This window comes from Stenella coeruleoalba, assembly GCF_951394435.1.
Source record: "Stenella coeruleoalba genome assembly, chromosome: 2".
NCBI lineage: Eukaryota > Metazoa > Chordata > Mammalia > Artiodactyla > Delphinidae > Stenella > Stenella coeruleoalba.
In genome coordinates, this window is record NC_137147.1 from 43,809,390 (window position 1) to 43,831,872 (window position 22,483).

Here is a 22,483-nt window from a genome sequence, read left to right on the forward strand (position 1 = left end):
AGGTACGTAAACAACATTCAGGGAATAGGCAATGGGTCTAAAATCCTAGCATTTTGCCTTCAGCCTTTACTTTCGACTCCCCATGTAAACCTGTCGTCTCATCCAAAATCAGTTAGCCCATGGTGCTGTGGATAGCTGGAATGTAGGCCCCATGCGGGCTGGGGTCCTTTCCTTGTAGTGTTCACGTGTGTACCCAAAGCACCAAGATTAGTGCTTGGCCAGAGGAGATGCTCAATAAATATTTGTTGTGTTGGAGGGAAAAAGAAATAGTTCAAGTGATTCAAACAGAGGTTAAAGCCTTTCTTCAGCTGATACAAATCTGGCTCTGAAGACCCAGAAACTTTCCAAGAGGAAGCAGTATTGGTGTCTTATAAATTGAGAAGTGAGGAGTATGTGACTCTGTGGTCTGGCCCAAGTTGCAATTTTCTTGATCTCTAACTGCTGCAAAATTTGCGTTGCAGCAAATGGTTGGAGATTGCTCTGGGTGTTCATGATTCTTGCTGGAGATCACTGGAGCAATCTCACCCCAGCAACCGTCAGAATCGTTCTTTCCAGAGCTGTTTTTGTAAGCTTGGGGGTTGCCTGTTAATCAAGGTCATGGACAAGGGAGGTAGCCAAAAAAGGGATAACGTGGAGAAAAAGGGAAAAAGAAAAAGAAAGGAGGCAAGGTTTGAAGCAAGGAAAATGAGGTCTGTTCTAATCCTTTTAGAACCAAATGAATGAATTGCCTCTTTACCCCCTCAGCCATGCATTTGCACTTGGAAAGTTGCTAGAAATACTTAATTTTTTTGGATCCACACATATAGCCAAAGCAGCTGCTGCAGGATATTCTCCTACCAGTTCTGATCTCACATAGGAGATTTGCTACTCCTTTCGTTTCCAAAGCCTCTGTTTTAGCAGTCACATTGAATTAAAATCAGATCCACTAGAGGCATTTTAACATTTCTTTAGTGATGGGATCAAGACTTGGCGTCCCCACCAAACACTTCACATGTACAGCTAAGAGAGAGCAAATCAGCCAGGTTCTACCAAGTTTTATATCCAGTCTAATTCTGCACTGGTGTGTAACTCTGATCTGTTTTAGGAACACAGCCTGAACTTCTAATCTGGGCCGATGGTCCTGCCCATAAGAGATGCTGAGAAAGAAGGGGTAAATACATAGGGCAAGCCCACCACCACCCCTGGGAAAAGCACCTCAAGGGCATTGCTGGTGCTAGGTCAGCACTGCCACCTTTAATAGGAAAGATCCTTCTGGAGTTTTCAAAAGTATTCCAGTTCTAATGAGGACTGTGCTTGGATTGGGGATTGATGAGGGAAAAGAGATAAGGCAAATGCTAGTTACTTCTTAGGAAGACCTCAGACAACACCATCTTTTCTTTTTTTCAAAACACTTGTTGAACTGAATGAATCTTCGTCACTTGTAGCTGTATTCAGTGGTGTTGGTAATCGGCTTGCACTGGCTCACAAGAGCCAGTTATGAACAGTTCTCCCCACGTCACGTTCAGTGAGATCAGGTTGGTAGCTTTCAATCAGCGATGGTGGGAGTGTTTATGGGAATAGCGGATGCTACAGCTCAGGCTCCCCCAGCCCACCAGCACACCCCTGCTCCTATCCATCTTTCATGAACCAGCTTAATACTCATTTCCTCATAAAACTTCAACTCCAACTCAGTGATCTCCTGCCTGCCACAGCTTGAGGGCACATATACGATCTATTCCACTTATTTGACACTTAAGCAGTATATTGTGGCTTAAGATGTGTTCAGAGTTATTTTCTTAACATGCCACCATTTAACCTTTAATGATTCTTCATGTGGATTTTAAGCTCCATGAGAGCAGGAACAATGTGATGTGCATCTATATACCCCATGGGGTTTGTCAGCATGAAAATGAATGGCAGGTGCTCAAAATAAAATATGTTAAAGAAATGAGTTACTTAGTCATAATTAGGCACTGGAAAAATGTAGGCAGTTGAATGGAAAATGAGGTACATTTTGAAATACGTAAAATCGTATTTTCAGAAGATGATTTAAGTTAACCATACAAATAGCTGTTGCAATGCCACTTGCAATTTGTTGATAATAGAGCTGGTTTTTGCTTTTTGGAGACCTGGACCTGCCTTTTGTGCTTGTTCAAACATTGTTTGGTTGTGAAAGCTGAACATTGACTCGCTGGTTGAACGTGGCAGATGTCCTTCACTGCAATCAGACACATTCAAAGGCAGGGAAGCAAAATATGTCACAAGGTACCGTCTTTTTAATCCGCTGTCTCACTAATCAGTTATAAATGGCCATAAAATCTTTGCTCTGCTACTAACTGAAAAAGTGATGTAAGTCACAATCTGTATTCCCTACCCAACTTCACATATAGCCATGATTTCTACTCAATGTTTTTGGGGTCAGGATATGTCTTAATACCAAGAAATAAAGCCCCATACATAGTGTACCAGTAATGGATACACGTGTTTTTAAACATGTTTTAATACTAATGTCAGATGACTTAAGGTCTAATCCATTCTGTTGATTGGACCTAGTATCAGTGGAAGGATAAAGATTTCTAGCCCTACATTAATACATTTTATGGGTTGCAAAGCCACTTTTTCTCCACTAAAACATAAGGTCGTGAACTAACAGAATCCTCACTTTCTGAGGGTTTCCGTTGGCTTTAAAAAAACAGTTTTAGAAAAGATTAATCTGTAGGATAGGCCTGGAGAAGAACTGGGTAAATAAGCCATCTGAGTTTTAGGAAATGTTGCTCTCAAAGTAATGTCTGCTCCTCAAAATATTTACGTTAAATGGAATAGAAGTAAATGTTAAGAGCACTCTGCTCAAAGCTCTTTATGTAAATGTGCTGTCACAGATGAAAATTAAGTGACTTGAGGCAACCTCCCCCAAACAAAACAAGACTAAAAGGAAAGACTGGATTTTTCCATAACCTTTTTCCTTCTACATGGCTAAAATTTCTATCTTACGGCCATTAACGGCTGTAATACTAAATGAATTATTTTACTTATTTCATTGTTCTTTGTACTTTCCCCTCTATCACGTGCGTCTTCTCTATGCATCTGCTTTTATATCAGTAAACGACAATTTTATGGATAAAAAAAGTCGGACAACAATATAATTAGCACTCCTTTTTAAAATTTAATTAAAATTTTTTATACAGCAGGTTCTTATTAGTTATCTATTTTATACATAGTAGTGTATACATGTCGATCCCAATCTCCCAATTCAACACCCCTCCACCTTCCCCCCTTGGTGTCCATATGTTTGTTCTCTACATCTGAAGCACTCTAAGATGGTCTCCTCTCCTTTATGCTCAGTTACTACCAATCTCCTGCCTGACATTAAAGAAAATTTTCTTTCTTTTCTCCCTCTTTTTCTTCCTTCCTAATTTCCAGGGTTCTACTGCATTCTACTAATCTCTTGTTTCTCCAGAATGGCCCATTTACTCTTTTCCTTGGGGACGAGGAGCTGGGCGACCCGACTCTCTTTTATCACCAGCCTTTTCTATCTGCCGCTCAGGCTCCTGGCAGCTGATTCAGGACTCACAGTCTTGGACGAAGAGAGTCCATCTCCCAAGAAAACCTGGAATCAGCAGTCTCTGTGCTTGGTCTATTTGCTCTAAATTGTACCAGGATGAATAGATTACAAACTTTTTGCATCCGAAATAAGAAAACGCTACTGTAGGGCCATTACCATAGCTGAAACAAGTTTCAGGTGCCTGAGAAATTATATTTTCCCTGCAGGAACTTAATAAGCACCGGGTTTTAGTTTTCAAAGAAAAGGAAACCCTTTACAATTTTCCCCCCAAAGTAGTTTTCCCCAACGAAACAATGGAGATAAAGAGACATCCTGTGATTTGTCCCAGTAAGTTTATATTGTTATTTCTCTCTGACTTGTTATGTAGCACAAGTTTTCTCTTCTCTGCTCTTAAAGCATCTGTTAGCAGTGCTTTCCTTTCCATCCCCATTCCCAGGGCATTTTCTTTCCTCTGCTCCTGTTGCGCCATCTGTATCTAGTCTTGCCACATTCAAAACCATCCTCCACGTAGCCACCTGAGAGGAGTCCTCCCCAAACAGAAACGTTATTACGTTATTCCACTTTTAAAAACTCTCCAACATGTATAGCAAGGGAGTGGTTGCTCGAGAGAGTAAAAAGCATCTGGGGCAGCCAGGCTGCGATGCTCCCAACTGAACATAAGCTGTGTTCACAGAACAGTGATCAGACACCTTCTCTCCATGACCATGTCTGAAACAGACAAGGAGGCTCCGCAACCACAAAAATGAGTAAATATCCCCTCTTCCCAACTAACATGGAAGACTCTACCACGACAATGCTAACCTCGCTTTAATCCTTCCATCTCCTAGATTCAATTAAATACGCAACTACTGAATAGCCCGTTCTGGATGGGACTCAATCCAGAACAGGCCTGCACTTGCTTACAGTCTCCTTAAAACTACTCAGCAGAAGCTCGAATGAGCCCCTCTCAACTTCCTATTACCTTCGCTGATCATTCTCTCCTGCTACAGCAAGCTAAATAAATTTATCCTTTTTGCCCAGGTGTAGGCTCTTGATGGTTTTGGTCCATGGGCTTTAACACATCTCTCCCCTCCACAGCGGATGCTCTGGTCACAGCAAGCCCACATGCAGTTTCCCAAACATGGCAGCTCCCTTGGCTTCCAGGATATTTTTCCTCCCTTTCTCCACATAGAAAACTCTATCTAAATTTTCAAAATCCAACTCCCATGTCAAGTCATGTGTGAACACTTCCAAGAACCTACACACTTTCTTGGGTCAAGTTCCCATTGTTTTGTGTTAACGCTCAGCCAGAGCCTCTGACGTAGAGGCTCAACCTCTGTGGACATTGAAATCGGAGAAGACCAGATTCAGGTTCTGGTTTTTGCAATGTATGACCTTGAGACGCCTACTTTCTACTCAAATTAGGGCTGAACTAGCAAATGCTATTCTCCCAACGAACTCTATTTAATCGTTACCACCCTCTTTCTCACTTAAGAAACAACCCTGAAACCAACTGCACACCTATTAATAGTCCTGGGGCTGAGAACAATATATCTTTTTCCTATTTGGAGCTTAATAAGACAATGCCCAAGATGGGTAAATAAATCATGTTCATTTTCTTTGCTTCTCGAGTTTGTAAACTGGGAATTATCAATTTGATTTATTCTAGAGCATGGTTGTGAAACATATATAAAGAATTGACTTTTAAGAGACAGTGATAGAGGGTCTGAGGATTACAGCCAGGTCTCAATCCTCAGATTCTGTCCTGACCACTTGACCAAGCCAGAGGGTCCTCATCTGAAAATCTGTGATAATACCATCTTCCTCTGAGGGTTAATGGATGGGCTGTATGAACTTTCTAAATCAGTGGTTCTCGACCTGCGACATACATTAGAAGGAGCTTTTGAAACATACCCACGCCTGGGTCTACCCTCTGAATTCTGGAGGGCTGCCTGGGCATGAATAATCTTTTTAAAGTTTTGTAGGTCTAATTCATAGTCAGGGCTGAGCATCACTGATCTAGATTTAGGCAGGAAAATTCCTCTAAAAACATAAAGAATTTCCTAGGACTGGCGAATGGATAATAAAACAAGCATGGAAATCTATATCGAATAAGTGATTGATAAATTATCAAATTTTATGGAGACCCCAGGCACACCTTCATAAGGGCAGTACTCCTCCAAACTAAAAGGAAAGAAATGATGGATAGGTTCACAATGAAATTCAGGTGGTAGAAATTTAAGACGTTAACAAATTTGGAAATGTACACTGTTGCATATTTCAGGGAATGCTGAAATGAGATGGAGCCAGAAGCTAATTATATGGAAATATTTCTATTTGCACATTTCTCCAGAAGGCAAAGTAGAGATTGCAACCAGTGTATCTATACAAGTGACACGAATATTAAGTTTTCTGTCTTTCCCCCAGTACACTACCTTTCTCAGCATGTATTCTGTCCTAGTTCTTGTCAAGGTGAGAATAATATCAAACTCATTAATTGTCTACATTTTAGATATGATAAGACTTTAGTGGATGGTGTTAATTAAGCTACAAAACAACTCCTCTTGCTGTGGTGTGCATTCCAAGTTAGAGCAATTAATTCACTCACTTAAACTGATCAAGATTTAATTACCATCACTCCGTGCAATTACTCCATAATTAAAGTAATTTGGTTCATTCCACTTGCTGACAGTCATTGAACAGCAATTCACAGGACCAAAAGAAGTGATAATTAACTTAAAGAATAGCTCAGGGCAGTTTTACTCAGACAAGTTCACTGTTAGTTATTCCTAAAATACCTAGAATGAGGTGAAGTATGGAGAGGAAATCCTGGAAGAATTTTAAAACAAGAATAATGATAAAAATAAACAATACTTTAGGGTTTTCTCCTCCCTTAAATAAGGTCCCCAGCAATTTAAATAGCCATTGTTATAACCTAACCGTAAATTAGTGTCATGGGCAAAACACACAGACCTTGAAAAAAAAATTAAGCACTTAAATATTGGTTAGGGCTAGTCACCGTGGGGGATTGGGGCCTACTTGGAGGTTAGTAGGTTTGGTACAAAATACACTGGTACAAAAAGAACACCCAGAATCTTTAGAGAAGCGCCAAAACGCTGTTTAAGAATGGCAAAACTTGGGCTTCCCTGGTGGCGCAGTGGTTGAGAGTCCGCCTGCCGATGCAGGGGACATGAGTTCGTGCCCCGGTCCGGGAAGATCCCGCATGCTGCGGAGCGGCTGAGCCCGTGAGCCATGGCCGCTGAGCCTGCGCGTCTGGCGCCTGTGCTCCGCAACGGGAGAGGCCACAACAGTGAGAGGCCTGCGTACCGCAAACAAAAAAAAAAAAAAAAAAAAAAGAATGGCAAAACTCAAGTTTGAAAGTAGCTTTAGAACACACATACACAAAAAGATCATGAAGATGAACCGTTGTCTCTACTTACATAAAGAAACGTTGTTTTATGTGGTTAATTGACTAGTTTTCCAACCAGGAAAAAATGGAGAGATTAGTTTAGGAATTCTGATGGAGCATTACTGGGAAATGCTAGAACAGATTATAGGGTATGTGATTTGCCCAACATCATGGGACTAGAGAATGGGAGAGCTAGGACTGGGACGCTGCTCCTTAGAAGGTGTACTCAGAGGCAAATTACACTGAACTGAACAGAATGGAATTAAATTGAATTTCTGGGAAAGACCAGATGAAATGTAAAGTAACCTCCCTTGTAAAGGGCCAAATGAATTTAAATATTCAGGTAATGGTGGTTCTGCTGGGTTTTAGGGAGTAGTTTCTGAAAGCCCTGCTTCTAAGGGAAATAGTCATAAGAGGCAATAACCTGCCATTACACTTCAAGGAAAACATTAGCTTTTGAAGGGTGACCCTTTAGAGTCTAGCTATTGGGCGTGACCCCTGGGCAGCTTCTCCTGGATCCTGTGCTTGGGATTGGAGAGAGGGTGAGGGAGACCATGTCCTCTTGCCCTTTTCTCAACATGATTTCAATGGAAGTTTGAAATTTTCACCTTTAACGATATATCCCATGGAGCCTGTAAAAGATGCCAAGAGTGCAATTACCTCGGGTGGTCCACACTAGGGGAGTGGCCCCAGAAACGAGCCCTTTCAGGAGGCCCTGCCCACGTCTTCACCATTATACTGGTAAGGAAATTGGTTGTACTAAACAACTCTCTTCAAACACTGAGAACTAGGGCTTCCCTGGTGGCACAGTGGTTGAGAGTCCGCCTACCAATGCAGGGGACACGGGTTCGTGCCCCGGTCCGGGAAGATCCCACATGCTGCGGAGCGGCTGGGTCCGTGAGCCATGGCCGCTGAGCCTGCGCATCCGGAGCCTGTGCTCCGCAACGGCTGCAAAAAAAAAAAAAAAAAACAATAAAAAACCCCCAAAACACCGAGAGCTGGGGGTAAGAGGACTTGTCCGAGATCCCAAGTCTAGCTGGTGCCAGAGCTGGGGCTACAGTTCCTGTCTCCTGTCTGCCTAGACCATGCTCTTTTCACTGACAGTGATTAATACAAACTATGGCAAAAATGACTCTCTATTAATCAAAGCACTGTGTATTTCCCCACTCATGACACTTCCATGTACCCTTAGAAAATTTAGCTTAATGCATTGCTCAACCTTGTCTCAGAAACGTTCCTTCTGAAATCCTTCTTTTCTGATCCCATTTGAAAATATTAGAAGGGCATGATATTAAAATATCATTCAAAGGATAAAATATACACCCTCAGAGTTTTACTCACAAATTAGTTGTCACCTATGTATTATTAAGGGTATCTCCTGAATATAATGAAAAAGATTATAGTAAGAATCCATGTAACGATAAAACTAAGTTTTAAATAGGATAATCTCAGAATGAGTGATCAGGATCATAGAACTTGATAGCTAGATGTGATTGTTGGAAGTAAACTAACAACATAATCTGTATATAAGGAAATGGTTGCCTAGAGTGGCTGTGTGACTTGCCAAAGGGCAGGTGGGTAAATAGTGGCAGAGCTGGGACCAAATCAAGTCTACTCACTCTCACCCAGGAAGCAGTGGAGAAAGTCAGATATTTGAATTAAACATAAAACTTCAGGTTTTCTGAGGAAACATGCCCAGGCTTCTGTGTGCTAAGGGCACAGGCTCTTTAGCCAGACCACCTGGGCTAGACCCCAGACCCACCATTTCCTGACCTCTGTGTCCCTCAGTTTTGCCCCATGTAAAAAGGGGGTATCGACAGCACCTCCTCATAGAATTAGTGTCGGCTTAAATGAGTTATCTCCAGGGACTTCCCTGGTGGCCCAGTGGTTAAGCCTCCCTGCTTCCACTGCAGGGGGCACAGGTTTTATCCCTGGTTGGGGAACAAACATGCTGCATGCGGTGCGATGCGACTTAAAAAACAAAAAACGAAAGAAAAAAAGAGTTAACTCTAGGAAAAGGCTTAGAAGAGTGCCTGGCCATGGCAACCAGTAAATGTTGGCTACTATTCTCACTCCACCTTGGCGAAGACAGGCTGTCTCAGCAGCTGTGTGTCTCCTCTGTGCTGGGACCTCCAGCTCACTCCAGCATTGCTATTTTCTAACATAGATCCCTGAGCTTCTCAAGGTTCTGATACTCTGGGTTGGAACACAGTATACTAGGAGAATGTGCCAAACAGAAACCTCAGATCTCAGATCAGCTTACTCATTAAATCATTAACCCAGATGCGCAGGTTCAGCCACAACTCCAGGCGGGTTTGTCCATTGCTATTGAAAAACCACCCGCTGCTTCAGACTTCTCACCACCAACCTTAATTGCACCTCCTAGCTAATGAATTCTCTTCATATAACTGATGGACTTTCTATCATGATTTGAGTTCCAAAAATATCTCCTGCTGGGTACAAAAGCAAAATTCTCATTGAAGTAGGTTGCTTTCATTTTTAAAAAGTGAGAGCATGTGAGCATCCCAGTGTGGTGCTGTACACATGTGGTACAGGGTGCAAGAGCACTGACGTAGGAATTGGAGGACTTCGTTTTTAACCCTGATCCATCCCCAAATGGCTGTGTGACCTTGAGCAAATCACTAATCTCTCTAGTCTTTAGCTGATTCTGCTCTAAAATGAGGGAGGTTGGATGAAAAGCTTTCTGTATTAGGGTTCTCCAGAGAAATAGAACCAATAGGATATTTATTTATTTATTTATTTATTTATTTATTATAAGGAATTGGCTTGTGTGATTTAAGGAGGCTGGCGAGTCCCAAGATCTGCAGGGTGAGTCAGCAGGTTGGAGACCTAGGAGCGTTGATGGTATGGTTCCCGTCTGGAGACCAGCAGATGTGAAACCCAGGAAGACTTGATGTTTCAGTTTGAGTTGGAAGGCAGAAAAAAGCTGATGTCTCAGTTCAAAGGCCTTCAGACAGGAAGAATACTCTCACTTGGGGAAGGTCAGTCTTTTGTTCTATTCAGACCTTCAACTGATTGGATGAGGCTCACCCACATTATGGAGGGCAATTCCATTTACTCAAGCTACTGATTTAAATGTTAATCGTATCCCAAAATTCCCTCACAGAAACATCAAGTCATGTTTGACCAAATATTTGGGTACCTCATGGCCCAGTCAAGTTGACACATAAAATTAACCTTCCCACCTTCTGAAGCCTCTTCCAGTTTATACCTCTGTGATACAAAACCATATTTATCACTAGTACATAGGCAAAAATCTCTCCTATAAGCAGAATCAGTGCTCTCTGTCTCCCTAGCCATTTCCTAAGTGCAGAAGGCCTAATAATTACTGTAAGGCAGGTGCATACAAAGCATGATGGGGAGAGAAAAGTAGGAGTTCTGAGTAGGCTCTCTTTACCAAACAGGTAAGTGGCTCAAAAGTAGGAAGTATTTCCTTCAGTTTTTATAGTAGGCACTAAATAATATATACTTATTAAATTGAAAGATATAAAATGAGTAGAAATTTGATAACTGAGGGAAGGAAACACTTCAAAACATTGAACATGATATGAAATTATCTGGTCAATAGGATAAGTTAGACTGGGAAAAAGAAAGTCTGGCCACTAATGGCTATTGTGAATTGAGATGTGCTGTTGTATAGGATACACACTGGAAAAAAAGACTTAATATGAAAAAGAGACAGTAAAATATCTCGAAATTTTATACTGATTCTGTGTTGAAATAAAACAATATTGAATATATTGATTAAACATAACACTAAAATTAACTTCATCTGTTTCTCTTTACTTGTTAAATGTGGCCACCAATAAATTAAAAACTATGTATGTGGCTTGAATTATATTTTCATGGGAGAGCACTTCTGTAGAATGTCAGCAAAAGGCTTTAATGAAATGGAAAATGGTGGAAATTTTAAACAAAGAGATATAGGTATCCAGGAGGGGAATCATAGGTCACTTGAGTACATATATGTACATTCTAGGAAAAAGTCTGTAGAAGTTATTAAAGATACAAGTGTATAGAACAGCTTTATGTTAAATACCCATTAATAACATATAGATTGAATATATCTCATGAATGCAATACATGGTTATTGAGTACCAGGCACTGCACTTGACATTGGAGTTAAAAAGCTTTATCCTTCTTCTTACATCTCACTGACCAGAATCACCACAAAGGATAATGAGATTACCATAGACCTGGTAGGAAGAGTCTACCTTTCTTAAAATCAAGAAATCTCTGCCTATTATCTGAAGAAAATCTGAGGTTTTTAAAGCAGGGATTAAAGGTGACAATTGCCGTATGCCACAATCAACGTATGCACCGGTGTCCTGGTTAAAAAATGAGCAGGTTCACAGCATTCAACATTATGACCCCTTAAATTAATAATTAAAAATACTATGACAAAAATCATTTGGGGTCATTCACATTTGATCATCATCTCTCCAAAAACTTCAACCATGGGCATGAATTTTAGTTTTGCTGACATACAACTCTAACAATATGTGTTTCATTTAGACTTAGGTTAGAAAAAAATTGGTTTCAAATTGAAAAAGATACACAGAAGCATATGGCCCTATTTTCCTTCCTTCCCTCCCTCCCTCCTTCCCACCTTCCTTCCCTGTGGAGGAAATGTGTATATCTTAGCATTGATTTTTTTTTTTTTAATTGGAAGGGAAAAGGGCAGGAGGGGAGACTTGAAGCTTTTCTAGAGGATAGGATTTCCCTGGATGGAGCATACCTGTGATTACATTTGTAAGGACATATAATAAACTACCACAAAATCTTATCTTCCTCTGTTGACTGACTCAGTTATACAGCCCCTTATAGCATGGACTGAAGTACAGATTTATATCAGTAAACTCTTGTCCATAGGTATACTAGTCCATTTTTTAAAGCTTCAAATAAAGTATTTAGAAAACAGAAAAGAGAGAGGATTCCACTGAATTGATTCAATAAGCTTTCATACACATGAGGCACATCTAGTAATAGGTGGATGTGGACATAAATCATGCTAACCTTGCACATTTAATACCATTAATTTGTCAAAACTAATAACATTAATTCATTCAAAAGTGAGATTAAATCCAGGCACCCCTTGCAGCCGTAATCCGTGACTGATGGCTCTTCGACACGGGCAGCACAGCACCTCCAGCAAAGCGAGCGGCGCACGTGTGGCAGATTGCAATGGGAAACCATCGAGTAACTCCTGTCTTCAGCTAAAGCATCTTTAAAAAAAAAAAAAATGCCTCTGCACTCCTTGAATGTTGTATTTTAGCAGCCAAACCAACGATTTATATTTAATGCCAACAGGGCAGAGTCACACAATTATTTTTCTAAACAGCGTTTAATGGAAATCAGCAGGTACGAAGAGACCGACCAGACTCACCAAATGATGGTCGCTGCAGTTGACTTTATTTCCGACCATGCAAATCAGGTATGGGCATCATTAAATGTAGCCGACCAAGGATGGTGCAGGTGTTCCATGGTGTCACTCTGAATTATGAAGGACACCCACTTGTCTCCTTCCCTCGCTTGCTCCTTTGCAGTATGTTAACACACCATACTACTTTTCTCCAGTCTATTCTGTACTATTATTCATTCTATAAACATTTACTGAGCACCTACTATGAGTGAGGGACTCCACTAGAACTGGGCATGTGAAGATTAATAAGAAAGGGCAGTCTTTCCCACGGAGATCTTTGCCTATTGAGAGGTACTGAGGTGGGTGGAAAAGAGCACACACGTGTACTAGAGTCAGGCGGCTCCAACTTCTCCGTTCCAGATGCTGGAATTAGAATAACTAGCTGTGTGACCTTGGATAAGTTACTTAGCCTTTCTGAGCTTCTATTTTCTCCTCTGTAAAATGGAGGTAACTACTTATCTGCTTTATAACATTGTCATGAGGATGGACTGAAAAAAATAGATGTAAGACAATTAGTACAATACTTAGCAAATAATTATTTTTTAAATGATAGCTAAGTTGTTGTTTTAATTATTATCTAAAGTATCCAGCAAAACACACGTGTGAGGTAGACACTCAATAAATATTCACTCCCTTCTTCCTTGTTATTTAAGATGATAATTTGCTCAGCACCAGCCTTAGGGAGGGATGAAGGGGGAGAAATTTGTTTTGGGCACATTCCCTCACCTTATGCTTCTTTCCCTCCCTGGTGAGTCTCTATGCTCCTGTGTCTTCTGTTTAAAGCACCTATTTTCAGGAAGAAAACGGAAATTTCTCCAAGCTGAAAAATGTAGGTAAATAACTGTCAAGGGGAAAGAAACTCTAACAGAAGCCTAGTCACCAGCCTATAGATAAGGGAGGCTTCTGCTTTTATTAGATGCCAGTCACCGGAGATAGCAAAATACCGCTCCCCTCTGATTCTAATCACTGGTGGGGTTGTCATAAATAGTGCATTCTTGTGATATGGAAAAACAAGCCAAAAAAAAAGACTTTTGTGGTCCCATATTCTATAGTGGGCATTTATTAAAGTATTTTTTTCCAATCAGAGAGTTTTCTTTCTAAGACAGATTCCTGTGATAGTTGTTAGAATTAAAAATAAGTATGTGGAGACTCCCCTGGTGGCGCAGTGGTTAAGAATCTGCCTGCCAATGCAGGGGACACGGGTTCGTAGCCCTGGTCCGGGAAGATCCCACATGACATGGAGCAACTAAGCCCATGTGCCACAATTACTGAGCCTGTGCTCTAGAGCCCTCAAGCCACAACTACTGAGCCCCCGTGCCACAACTACTGAAGCCCATGCACCTACAGCCCATGCTCTGCAACAAAAGAAGCCACCACAATGAAAAGCCCGCACACCGCAACAAAGAGTAGCCCCCGCTCGCCGCAACTAGAGAAAGCCCACGTGCAGCAACGAAGACCCAACGCAGCCAAAAATAAATAAATAAATATTTTTTAAAAAGCATGCGACATACAGTAATAGTACCATTTATATGTTCTGTGTAAGTACATAATGTGGATCTTCTCATTACATCCTTCAAAAGTTCTAGGAGGTAGGCAACTTACCATCTGCATTTTACAGATGAGAAAACTGAGGTCAGAGAAGTAAAACATCTCTACTGATTGATAAAGCTAGGATTTCCAGTCCCTTCTGAATGAACACAGAAATGGTGTTCTTTAAACTGTCCTAGGAGTGGTTCTCACAAAGCTGAGCCTCAATAGACTATATGAAGTGAAATCCAATTTTTATTTTATCGTATGTTTATAGATGAAATTTTTCCTTTTAGCTACTTTTACTGATAAAGCAAATCACCCACATAAATCTGTTGGGAGCAGCTGATGACTCAAAGCTACCTGTTATCTAGCATCGCTGATGGAGGGGATTATGCATGGTCCTAGAGGGAGAACTCAGGTGCTTCCTCGTGGACAATGTCCGATGTTGCAATGTGTGGGGTTTTTTTTTAATAGGTTAAATTCAATCTATCATTTCTTTTAGGTAGGAATTAGGGACAGAAGATGCAACAAGATAATACAGAACCAACACAGAACGACCTACAAATCTGAGCTAAAAGACGAGGCAATACCAAAAATGTTAACAAAGTAAGAAAATATATGACAAAGATACCACTAAACTTTTTCAGACAATGTACATCACAGACAATGTGCTATACATGCAAAAGTTGGAAAACTAAGAGATGAGTCCAAATGCTTCCAGATATTTTGAAAAATTGACTCCTTAAAAGCATAGACTCATGCTATTGTTTTGCTCATCTTCTCTTAACCTCGTGGGTGCGAGAGAGAGTCTTGCCCTAAGGTTCCAGGGAAAACTGAATAAGTGACACTGGACACAACAGATGAGATTGACAGCAGTTTATTGGTCCCATGTACTCACAGCCTGGGGGAGGACACCACATACCATGCAGAGCCACATGCAGGTCGTAAAGTGAAGCAGCAGGGACTGTAGGAGACAAGCTCTGTAGTAGTAAGAGGGTGGGATGATGTCTGGTTCCCACAGGAGGATGTGATTTTCTTGTCTGAATAATGCCACAGGCTTGCAGAGAGGTGAAACTCATTAGGTGGAGGACCAGGTAGGGAGCAGCTGGTCTGGCTGCTAGGGGAACTAGCTGGCTAGGGAGCCTTTCCTCCCTAGTGGGGGAGGCATATCTGGCAAGAGCAGGAAAGCTCAGAGTTAGGACTTGGCCCTGTGAGGCTCAAAGATATCAAGGCAGCACATGAAATTTTAGGCCTTACAATCTAGTATGTTAGCCACTGGCCACATGTGGCTGTTAAACACCTGAAATGTGACTAGTCTGCACTGGGATATGCTGTAAGTGTAAAATACACACCAGAGTTTAAGGATTTAATACAACAACAACAAAAAAGGTAAAACTATCTCACTAACTTTTTTGATTGCATGTTGGAATGATAATATTTTGGATATATTTTGGGGTAAAATATATTATTGAAATTAGTTTTACCTGTGTCTTTTTACTTTTTTTAAAAAAGTGATTACTAGGGCTTCCCTGGTGGCGCAGTGGTTGGGAGTCCGCCTGCCGACGCAGGGGACGCGGGTTCGTGCCCCGGTCCAGGAAGATCCCACATGCCGCGGAGCGGCTGGGCCCGTGAGCCATGGCCGCTGAGCCTGCGCGTCCAGAGCCTGTGCTCCGGAGAGGCCACAACAGTGAGAGGCCCGCGTACCGCAAAAAAAAAAACAAAAAAAAAAAAAGTGATTACTAAAAACCTTAAAATTACATATGTGACTGGCATTTGTGGTTCACATTACGTTTCTGCTGGACAGTGCTAGCATACATCTGCCTCTAGGAAACTGAGAAACTCAAATACCTTGGAAAAGTTGACTGGAATTTTTGTAGTGTGGAAAACTCCTGCTTTACTGACAGAGAGACTCATTATAGCTATGTGCTCCAGTTATCATTCCTCAAACAGGCCCCTTAGCAAATAGGTGCTCTTTTTTCTGGCCTGGACCAAATCTCACCCTTCATTGACTAGCATTCCAAATTTAGCTTAGCTGAAGTTCAGAGAAAGAGGTGTTACTGTTAAGTTATTGGGCTGAGTTGTAGCAAAGTAACAGAAGGGGTAGGGCAGTAACGCCCAGCGCCTTGCTGCTGTGATGTACATGGCCAGGGATGCTCTAAATCACGACATATGATTTATTTTTAAGCCCCTTGTATTGATTGTGCTGGACCCCAAATATCAACAGCCTTCTCCTAAAACTAATTAATACAAGGTGAAAAAGCAACAACTGATCATTTTGTCCCCAAAATTGAAACCAGGAGGCCAAAAGCATATCACACTAAATAAAGCAGAGTTAACAGCAATTCCACATACTCAAGAAAAAAAAAAAAGAAAGAAAAAAAAGAAGTGCTATCTTTGGAGGCAAAACTCTGTGGTCCAAATAATGTTTCTCTGGTTTTTAATTGAAATGCCCTATTAGATGCTAATTTTGCAGTTTGCTGCTATTACTGCTCAGGAATGAAACACAGCCAAGGAATTCAGCTTCACTATAAACAAGGCAACAGCTTGCTCTCTAAGTGTTAGAAACAGCTAGTGTGCATTAGCAATAAGCCAGAAAAATCTCCTAAAGTAAGAACAGAAGGATGCAGTTTTTGGATATTGACCATTTATAGACCATCCTACTGAGGTAAGGCTTCCACCCCAGTATGACCTCAGCACCTTGCCCAGAAGAGTCCCCATCTCAGGGAAAGCTGGGCTCTGCTGCTTTAAGTTTCCTGAAAGAAAAAGAAATACTCATTTCAATCTTACCAATAAATAATAATAATAGCCTCCAATTATTACTGTGAGTCAGGTATTGGGCTAGGAATTATACATGTACCAACCAGGTTTTACAGCAAATCTTCAAAGTTGATAAAGATTAGATCTCCATTTTGTAGATAAGGAAATGAAGCTCAGAGACATTGATTTATCATTCAGAAATGGCTTGGTTGCAAATAATAGAACACCTGACAACTGGTGGCTTAATGCAAGTTGGAGTTTACTTGGTCTATGCAAAAAGTTGTTGAAGGGAGGCCACCTAGGGTTGCTGCATTGGCTCAAAGACCCAGCTCTTTGTGTCTTTCCACTCCGCCATTCAGAGTGTGTTGGCTTTCGTCCTTGGGTTCGTCATTGCCACGTGGCTGCTAGACCTCTAGCAGGAAGAGGGGAGGAGGATTGAGAGGCGAAGGACCCTGCCAGCTGCAGCTGCCCTTCTTAATTAAAAACTTTCCCCAGAATCATATCCGGCATCTCATTGGCCAGAGCATGTTTCATGGCTACCTCTGTCTGCCGGGAAAGCCAGGAAACAGTATCAGTATTTTTATCTGAACAATGAACTGTAAAGCTGGATTCTTTTAGCAAAGAATAAGAAGAGACGGATTAGACAAGAAATTTTAGCATCTATCACTTTGGGGTTGGATTCCAGGGTTATCTGATTCCAAAACCCATGCTCATGTCTTAAGTGCTTTGCAGCCTCCTGAGGACCTTATCTTATTTATCACATTCCCACACTGATGGGCGTAAGTAGGCACACAGGTTTTTTGACTTAAGGCACCATGTTGAAATCCCACCAGAGAAGGTTTAGTATCCCACCTTCCTTATAACCCTCCTTGGATGTTGGTGACCGCAGCACAATTGGCTGCAGTTCAGTTGTGCAATATTAAAATAGTCTCTGTTTAGAGAAATTTTTTTTTAAAGACAGAAAGCTAAGTGATTTTTTTTTTTAAGGTTTGGAGACCACCTACATGAAAAGATTCTCCCAACAGCTAGATACAGAAAACAATTCCAAAACTAATTATTTTCCCTATTTTATCTAAGCTTTTACTAATGTGTTTTTAGTCCCAAAGAGCTGCCTCAAATCCTTTGCCTTTGGGTAGCAAGTTATTGGAACTAAGCTTCACATTTTTGGTAAAATAACATTTTCTTCTTAGCAGACATGGGATGCTGTAGATAAAATGAGGACTATTTTAGTAATTGGAAAACAAGTGGGTGATATGTGTGAGGCTGTGTATACAAACACGTGGACACAAAAGCTGTGGAGGAAAGATTTTTCAGGGACAGAAGATGATGAGTTAGACTCTGGATTGCAGAGCTCCAGTTATCATTCCTCAAACAGGCCCCTTAGCAAATAGGTGCTCTTTTTTCTGGCCTGGACCAGGAACGGGAGAAGCCATCATAAACATGACTTTCTTCTAGGCCAGCAACAGAATCCATTATAGGGAAACTCACAGATTTGTCAGACCTTCTGGGGCAGTCCCAATTTTAAACATTCTGTCCTGTTGCAGATCAGATATTTGATGGTGTGTCCTGATCAGCCGGTCATGTGTGAAATATGGCCCCTTAGCTACTGGTGAGCATTGGGACATTTTCAATTAAAATGATCCTGAACCTCTTTAAGCTGTCTGTGAGGGATTCAAAGTTTGGCCATTCCCTCTTCTTTGTTCTTTACTCTTTTCCTTTTGTTGTAATAAGTTGCCAAGTGTAAAAGTCAAATTTTCACGCCAGGGCAATTCTGCAGGTCAGACCACAGAGTTTGCTGTGGCCACAGTGCCAGTCAGTCTTTTTATTTTTAAACATGTATTTATTTATAAATTTATTTATTTACTTTTGTTTGCGTTGGGTTTTTGTTGCTGCGCATGGCAGGCTCTCTCTAGTTGTGGCGAGCGGGTGCTGCTCTTCGTTGCAGTGCACGGGCTTCTCATTGTGGTGGCTTCTCTTGTTGCAGAGCATGGACTCTAGGAGTGAGGGCTTCAGTAGCTGCGGTATGTGGGCTCAGTAGTTGTGGTGCACGGGCTTAGTTGCTCCGTGGCATGTGGGATCTTCCCCCATTCAAGGCTGGACCAGGACTTGAACCCGTGTGCCCTACATTAGCAGGCGGATTCTTAACCACTGCGCCACCAGGGAAGTCCCAGGCAATCTTTTTAAATGGAGGCTCTTTTTGGCGTTCCTAATGATCAGCAAACAAACTCACAAAATCCATTTCCTCTGAAGTCATCGTACCTGGTTACAGATATGCTGATCAAATGGATGTAGTCATAGCTTCTCCCACGAATAAAATAAGCAAAAAATAAATAAAAGAATTATTTTACTTTTTATGTGTTAACACTTGATGAAATGTTTGAATTTTATCACATAAATGTCATACGTTTAATGCAAATCTATGGGCTACGTGGCTATTAACTAGAAGTATTACCACCATTCTAAGACTTTAATTATTATACTAATTTATGCTCACAGGTCAACTATATTCATTGGAGATTTGCTTCTGATTTCATGCACACTATGGTATTTTATATTGACAAATGCCCACATGATCTTCATATAGGGCATGGGGAATGCCATTTTACTTATTTTATGATAAGACAATAAAATTTTATTCCAGTTTTTTGTTTTACTTTGTTTTGTTTCATTTTTCCCTTCCCCTCTCTCCCAGAGACCCCCAAATCTCTGACATTCTGGAAATTTGATATTTTAACACGCACATTTTAAAAGGTACTACGGTGATCGAGGCTTTCTTTCCAAGGGTCTGCTGAAAATTACAACGGACAAGCCTAAAAACAGCAATTAATCAGCGCTTTGTCTCATCTTCTGGCTCATCAGTTCCAAATTTTCAGTCCAACTAATAGCGGTTTGGGATGTTTCTTTAAGGTGGCATATAGCTAACGGTTTCTGGAGAGTCTCTCTCTAGTCAGAACGACACCATCTCAGCACACCCTCATCCATAATCGGAGGGTGGGCTCAAATGGGGCTAGACTGTGAAATGCTTTCATTTCCTATTGACTGGTTGTATACTTCCCTTGTGTTAATCCCTTGTTAATGGACACTTTCTTTGAGCCAGCTGAGATCAGGGTTGTGTTGTCTTTGTGATTCCAGCAGATTTTATTACTTGGATATCTTTGTTTTCATTATTTTTGAGATTTTGGGATTTTGTCTGTTTCATTGATATTGATTCTCTCAGTTAGAGATGGCCCGGCCTCCTACTGTTTTTGTTTGTGTTTGATCTACAAACAGTGGGAGGGAATCCTTAGGCTGCAAATGCTTTAGTTCTGTGCTTCCGCTGGGAAAGACGTGGTAAGAGCCATTAGCAGATTTCTCAACTGAAAACAGATGAATGTGGCTTTATACCTAGAAGGGGGACTTATATTTTGTCTTTTAAATGACCTCAGGTCCTTGCTCTGGGGCACTCATTTTAGAGGACAATGTGCAATTTTGAAGAGCTCTGACAATCACTTTCTGAGAAATCCAAAGAAAAATACTATGATTCCTTTATTTATTTGCTCTGCCTCTTCCTAGCTGTGTGACTTTGGGCAAGTCATTTTACTTCTCTGGGCCTCAGTTTCTTATCTTTAAAATGAAGGTACTAGACCAGATGATCTTTAAGTTCTTTCTCCCCTTGATTAATAGATGGAGAAGAAGTAACATTTCTTGAGCTGTTACTTAATGCTCAGGTATTTAAATATCTTATTTCAATGATGTACAGTTATTTCACTTTGTAACAACCCAGTGTGTAAGGATCATGATTTTGCAGATGAAATAATGGAGTTAAAATGTAGGTACATGGTCTATCACCTATCTATGCTGAGATAGAGTTGGCTTCATGACTGCTTAGTATGGAAAAACGTACATTCTCTCCCCATTAAGATTATAAGGTGTTAGAGAGAGAGACCACACCTGCCGAACACTTACTTCAGGGCTTGGTTTCAAATACGTGGCTGTTAAATTAGGTTACTTAGTAGTTTATATGCAAGCTAAGGGGTCATGACATTGAAAATGCACTAGCTGTGTAGTTGCAACCAGGTTGACTTCAGATGACAGTTGCACGATCTCTGATTCCCCTCCACTGGGGAGTCTAGCTGTTTACCACCTTGTCATCCAACTAATAGCCAGAAAGATGCCACTTTCTGCTCAGGATCCCTTTTCAGGCAACCTATCCTTTCACTTATGTGCCTGTTAAGAAAGATTAAGAATTGACTTAAAAAAGAAGTAAAATCTTTACCAAAAATGCTTATTAAGTACCAACGTTAGTAAGGATTTCTTAAAAAATGGAAACATGTTGGCTAATGTATTTTATAATTGCACAATTAAAAGTAATCTAAATTGGCTAGAGATTTTACAATAGTTGTAATAAAAATGCTATCTCAGAAAGAAGTGTGCTTTGAGCTTCCCCCTTCATTGTCAATAGCAGTCTGGATTGGACATCACTGTCTTTGCAGAGGGAGGACCTGGACCAGAGCCTTTCTCCAAGGAGGTAGAGGGAATGATGGACAGGTACAGACTAAGACAAGAGAACTTAATAACTTGGATCCCTTTCAAAGTGATATTCTTTACATTTTTGTTCAAAATGTAGAAACGCCAAAGGCTTTACGTGAGAAGGTTGGAGAACACCAACTGCTGGTATCAACAATTCAGCTCTGGCCCCAAATTTCTAATTCCCACCCAGTAAAGCAAAACCCATATGGTTAATGGAGCTCCTTCTTATAAGGCAGTTTGGAAACCATCGATTGCCCCTCATAACGTGCCCTTTGGGAGATTCATCATTTTATACATCAAGCTATTTATCTAAGAATTCCTTCCAACCTGTTGCAATTCTTCACCTCCTTCTGTTTCTAGAGATGTTTTAGATGGTTGTGAGCACGTTTTGCTGAGCTTCCCTTTATCCAGCTCGTGGCCCCAGTGAGGGGTTTTTTTGCCCTTGTGCTCCCAACTATCCTTCCGTGGACTGACTTGTTAGGAGGCTTAAAGAATCTACCACTGGAATTTCTCAGATGATGGTGTCTCTACAGCAGTCATGCTCAACCCACAACAGAATCCCCTTCAGGAACTTAAAATAATCCCCAATGCCTAGGCTTCACCCCCAGACCAGTAGCTCAGAATCTCTGGACTTGAGACCTGGCAGGAGTACTTTTTAAAGCTCCCCAGGTGATTCCAATGTGCAGCCAAGGTTGAAAACCAGGGCTTTGGAAGGACGGCACTCTTACCTGGAATTTGCAATATATTCATTTGGGTATATTTATCAGGAATTGACTGTTGAACAACATGGGAGTTAGGGGTGTTGACCCTCCCCACAGGCTAAAATCTGCGTGTAACTTTACAGGTGGTCCTCAGTATCCATGGTTACGTGTACACAGATTCAACCACCTTTGTACTGTAAGAAGTATTTCTTTAAAAAAAATTTTTTTTGGCCACGACGGGTGACCTGCGGGATCTTAGTTCCCCGACCAGGAATTGAACCTGGGCCCCCTGCAGTGGAAGCGTGGAGTCCCAACCACTGGACTGCCAGGGAAGTCCTTGTAAGAAGTATTTATTGAAAAAGATCCACATGTAAGTGGACCCCTGCAGTTCAAACCCGTGTTATTCAATGGTCAACCATATTCATCTTGTTATCAGCTGTTGAAAATTTTTGTCTAATTCATCTGCTGGTCTGCAGAGTTCTGAAGAAATAGATTTTTCCCTTTTTGAAAAGAGGAGTGGGGTGGAGCCTGAGAAACCAGGGTGTCACTAACCACAGCAAACCTTGTGCTTGTAGTGATGCTGTCTCTGTGCTCACTGAAGCTACAAAGATAAC